Here is a 6,061-nt window from a genome sequence, read left to right as displayed (position 1 = left end):
TTCTCTTCTTCGTTTCTGACCGGCTATCTTTAGAAAGCTTATAATTAAAGAAAAACTGCTTTCAGCAATTCTTCAACTACAAAGATGCACGCATGAACATACACATTGAAGAAGAAAGGAGCACCTACAGCCTAACAACGACTAAACACATCAATATATAGTGCGTAAGGTAGTTCTTTAGCATGACCAAAGCCAACAATGGTTAGAATTAAACCAAGAACTATATGAGTCTGGTTATTGTTATGACGAATAAAAACATTTATGGAAACCGCATAGATCAATGCATGACTTTAAAATATATCTATTTCTTTACTACCCACAAGGGACTAAACACACAGAAGACAAACAAGGACAGACAGACGGATTAAGTCGATTATATCGACCCCAGTGTGTAACTGGAACTTATTTAATCGACCCCGAAAGGATGAAAGGCAAAGTCGACCTCGGCGGAATTTGAACTCGGACGAAATACCTATTTCTTTACTACCCACAAGAGGCTAAACACAGAGAGGACAAACAAGGACAGACAAACAGATTAAGTCGATTACATCGACCCCAGTGCGTAACTGGTACTTAATTTATCGATCCCGAAAGGATGAAAGGCAAAGTCGACCTCGGCAGAATTTGAACTCGGAAAGTAACGGCAGACGAAATACGGCTACGCATTTCGCCCGGTGTGCTAACGTTTCTGCCAGCTCGCCGCCTTGTGACTTCAAAATATACCTTCAACAATTTCTTCTGAAAATTGCTTTCAATATATTTCGAAGTTTGTGAAATGTATCTGATATCCTGGAATATTGCACGTTTGAAAACTTCACATTCATGTAATATAATAAGGAAAGATCAGCTTTCCAGAGGTTATTCATCTCTAAAATAAATCTATAGAAGAGATTGTAGCTATTGTTATTGTAGTTGCTATTTGGTCACAGATCAGCCTTCATTAAACAGATCTCTGACTAACCGTGATAATCCTGGATTATTTTTGTACAGGATTAATCTATCTAGTACTACAATATTTAATGTGTCTTTCCATTTTTGTTCGAGACAGTGAAGTATAATTTGATGGAGTTTTGGCTGCTACTTTTAGCTGGTTGAGCCATCATGTTCAAGTTCCCACGTTAGCACAACATAGGACGGATGGGATACTGAATTGAATGGGAACGGAATACTCATACAGCCTGCCTTCTTATTGCACCTATGAAATGCTAGATGAAGTGGACTAATTAAAAAATTTCCAATATTACTGTTATTTAGAGCCATGAGATCTATCTACTCAGTTTATCTATTCACATATCATATAAATTCGGCTATTTGGTCGTATTCTTTTCCTGGAGGTATTCAGTATGATATATAACATGCGGGCGTAAGCGCCATGACGCCTTGCCTGCTGGCGTCAGGCAAGCAAGTGTCCGAGCCCTAATTCTTTCTTTTAGATCAGTGGTTCTCAACCGGAGTCCATATGGCCCCTGAGGGTCCATATAAGATTTTTAGGGGTCTACGTAACAATATAGTAAATTGTCCACAATAATATTTTAAGGGCCCCCTAAAAAGGTTTTCCTTTACATGTATTTATTGGTATATATTGCTAGAGAAACAGCTAGGTTTCTTTTTCTAATATCTTACACAGTTCAACTTACAAACAAAAACAAAATAAGAAACAATTTCTATAAAACTAGCTTTTGAATATCGAATGGCTATGGAGGTCCACCAGAATAAAATAGTAATCAAAGGGGTCCATTGATAGAAAAGGGTTGAGAACCTCTGCTTTAGATCATCAGGTAACAATGGCTTTCAGATGAGATTGGCACTCTTTTACTTGTTTCAGTCATTTGACTGTGGATATGCTGGAGTACCGCCTTTAGTCGAGCAAATCGACCCCAGGACTTATTCCTTGTAAGCCTAGTCCTTATTCTATCGGTCTCTTTTGCCGAACCGCTAAGTTATGGGGATGTAAACATACCAGCATCGGTTGTCAAGCGATGTTGGGGGGATAAACACAGACACACAAACATATACGCACGCACATTCATACATACATACATACATACATACATACATACATACATACATACATACATACATACATACACACACACACACATACATATATATATATATATATGTATATATATGCATATATACGACGGGCTTCTTTCAGTTTCTCTCTACCAAATCCACTCACAAAACTTTGGTCGGCCCGAGGCTATAGTAGAAAACACTTGCCCAAGGTGCCACGCAGTGGGACTGAACCCGGAACCATGTGGTTCGTAAGCAAGCTACTTACCACACAGCTACTCATACGCCTAAATGTGTGACGCTTGCAGCACCTAGGTTTCCCAAGCGGTCACCCATCTAAGTACTAACTAGGCTCAATGTTGCTTAACTTCGGTGATCGGACGAGAACCGGTGCTTTCAACGTGATATGGCCGTAAGCGCTATTAAGAACATCTATTTTTTAAAGGAGAGTGTGGAAGCTGTGTCTGTTAGACACAGAGGATTGGAATCCTAAATTTTCTACTATGTTTCTTATTTCTATATTGCACACAAGGGGCTAAACATAGAGGGGACAAACAAAGACAGACAAACGGATTAAGTCGATTACATCGACTCCAGTGCGTAACTGTACTTAATTTATCGATCCCGAAAGGATGAAAGGCAAAGTCAACCTCGGCGGAATTTGGACTCAGAACGTAACGGCAGACAAAATACCAATTTCTTTACTACCCACAAGGGGCTAAACACAGAGGGGACAAACAAGGACAGACAAAGGGATTAAGTCGATTACATCGACCCCAGTGCGTAACTGGTACTTATTTAATCGACCCCGAAAGGATGATAGGCAAAGTCGACCTCGGCGGAATTTGAACTCAGAACGTAGCGGCAGACGAAATACCGCAAAGCATTTCGCCCGACGTGCTAACGTTTCTGTCAGCTCGCCGCCTTATTTTTTACTATGTTTCTGTTATGAGCGCTGTAAGGCAAATAATAAACGGCGATAGCAACGCTCTCTGTATTTTCTGCATCCTATTGACTCTGCCGCTACACTTTCCCAATTTTCTGCTATTTACAGTAAAAGGCAAAGACCCCTTTCGGTCATGAATGACCATGGAATTGCACCTAGAAAGTTACCCTCTGAGGCACAAGTCCGAGCAAGATCGTTTATGGAAGACCTGCAGTCATCCATGCCTACCAGCTTCCTCTCTCCACGCCACCGATGTTATCCAAGGGAAAAAAGCAAAGACCGATAAAACTTGGCATCAGTGACGTTGCAACTCGTTTCTATAGATGAATGAACTGGAGCAAAGTGAAATAAAGTGTCTTGCTCAAGAGTACAACACACAGCCCAGTCCGGGCTTAAAAGTCATATAAGGGCATCACATGACAACAATCATGAATCATTTCAGTAAGTCTTCTTGGCAATGGCTTTTCTCGTGTAACGAGGATGCAGCTGTGATATGTATGTATGTATGTATGTATGTATGTATGTATGTATGTATGTATGTATGTATGTATGTATGTATGTATGTATGTATGTATGTATGTATGTATGTATGTATGTATGTATGTATGTATGTATGTATGTATGTATGTATGTATGTATGTATGTATGTATGTATGTATGTATGTATGTATGTATGTATGTATGTATGTATGTATGTATGTATGTATGTATGTATGTATGTATGTATTACGTACGTATGTTTGTATGCATGTATGTGTGTGTCTGTATATATATATGTGTGTGTATGTATGTGTATCTGTGCGTTTTCCCTTCGTCTTGACATGTTTGTGCTAATTGTATACAAACTGTCAGTGTGAGTTTAAATAGCGTCAACTTGTCTGTAGCTCTCCATAAAGAAATGTCCTGGAATCGAACTCACTACTTCATGATTGTGAGCCCGACGCTCTAATCACTGAGCCATACGCCTTCATTTAGAGTACAGTTGGCTTAATTTCTAAATAGCCCACTTCATTAAGCGTTTCGCCTAGTTACAAGGCGTAGCTACATCTCACGACATGAAGCAACACTAACATCATAAAAATTTTAATGACCCACTTCATATAGCATTTAAAAGGTATAATATGTAAAAAAAAAAGTTTACACTTAAACAACTCATTGCAGAAGTATTAAAAGCACATTAATTTTTAAAAAATTAAAAAAAAAAACCCCAAAATTCGTTGTAGAGTTATTTACTCTTCGGATGTAGAAATTTCAGCACAAGATAAAAATAATCATCTTATCACCTTCTTTTCCATTTCATTTTATTTTATTTCATTTTATTTTGTTTTATCTTATTTTTACATTTCTTTGGCAGCGTGTAGTAAAACTAAAAGCCATTGTTGCGAAATAAAAATGGAAATTGCTATTTTAGACTTTGGTAACCGGAAGGAAGTTGCATCTTAGGTTGTTGACGTGTGCGGCTAACATTCCAGCCTTTATTTGACTTGCTCATAGTCTCTTGAATTAGGTTATCTACAATATAAACCAGCCGAAGTATATCTTGCTTTATGGCTAAACCTGTTTTACTAGTCTGTGCCATAGTAATGTCAAGCTATTAATGTTGCAGAGTCGTAGAAGGCTGCATATGTATGTGTATATATATATATTATATATATATATATATATATATATATATTATATATATATATATATATATATATATATATATATATTATATATATATATATATATATATATACACACACACACATATCTGTGTGCTAAGCAGAGTTAATAGAGTGCTGGACAAAACACATTATTTAATATTTAGTTTCGATTCTCCTTGCTTCAGAATTTATGTCTCTTGGGGACCAGTTTCAGTTGCCACCCACTCTAAAACATACCTAATCATAAGAAATCAATAATTAATCACACAATCAATGTGCATTAACAGATTGAGTAAAGCGACAAACTAAATACTTTCTAGTTGTCTACTTTTGTTAGGGCAAACAAAATAAGTTGGAATTGCAAAAACAGTTTCAATTTCCGGCTGAAGCAATTTGATTTCAATTACAATGTAGATACAAACGAGAAATGTATGCATGTTCAACTTCACATTCCCCACTTTTCTAAATGTTAAGGCCTTTATGCCTAATCGAAAAATATTTAGTTATGTTCCGATTTCAACTTTGTCGAATTTGTTTTTTATTCTTCTGTGGTTGATGAAATAATTGCCAAGAAATACAGTGGGGTCATGTCAATCAACTATGTTCCTCTCTACTAAAGTTAACCATGTATGCAATGAAAAATATCGCTGTATCATTTTACTAGCAGTATCGCCCGGCGTTGTTCGGGTTTGTTTCGACCCTTTAGAATTGGAATTTTTGAAAAGTAAAAATTTTGCATTATGTAGCTTGTTATTCTCTTTAAGTGAACATTTTTCTGGTTGAAATACACCGAAAAATGGCGACACAGTAGTAAAAAAATCGTAAAAAATAGGGATTTTCATTGAAAGAAAGCACCTTTTTGATGTAAATAATTTTTGGTGTTAACATGGTCCGATTTGAATTTTATCTTCTACGGAATGAAGAGCAATCCTTCTTCTATTATACTTTCAATTTTGGTCAACTAGCTCCGCAGGGTCTCGGAGGAGATAGTGTTAGTTGAAGGCTACCAAACCTGCCATACACAGACAACTTCAGCTTTATATATAGAGAGATTAGTTTTGTCAAAGAAAAAAGAGACTTCGACGGCTTCTATGTTGGAAAGTTATCCTCAGACCAGAGACCTTGACGAAATGTGTTAAACATATTGGACTTCCCTAAAGGCATCCAGGAACCAAGGGATGGTATTAAATCAAGTGAGGAATTTTTCGAGCCTTTGCTATGGTTAATTGTCCAATATGCTCGGCAAAGGAGTGGAATCCAAAACGTAGTTCTCGACCATACAGCTTTAACCATTGGCTAAGATACGTTGACCAATGAGCTCCCTGATTTCGATTTGTGATTCTATTCGATTTTACATACGTCATTAATTCTTTTGAAAGAGACATAAACAACTTACTTCCTATTTCTTCTTTACTCAAATATAGGACTTTTGTGACTCGTCATTGAGAAAAGT

General features: G+C 37.0%; 1 non-coding gene across 1 annotated transcript; it reads right to left on the bottom strand.

The window, feature by feature from the left end:
* Window positions 1-2,315: 2,315 nt before the first annotated feature.
* LOC115220741 lies at window positions 2,316-2,434 on the bottom strand. The gene has a single exon (XR_003882593.1). It is a non-coding gene; the product is annotated as a 5S ribosomal RNA (ribosomal RNA).
* Window positions 2,435-6,061: the final 3,627 nt, after the last annotated feature.

This window comes from Octopus sinensis, linkage group LG1 (genome assembly GCF_006345805.1).
Source record: "Octopus sinensis linkage group LG1, ASM634580v1, whole genome shotgun sequence".
In the NCBI taxonomy this organism is placed as follows: domain Eukaryota; kingdom Metazoa; phylum Mollusca; class Cephalopoda; order Octopoda; family Octopodidae; genus Octopus; species Octopus sinensis.
This window is presented reverse-complemented; position numbering and strand designations above follow the sequence as displayed.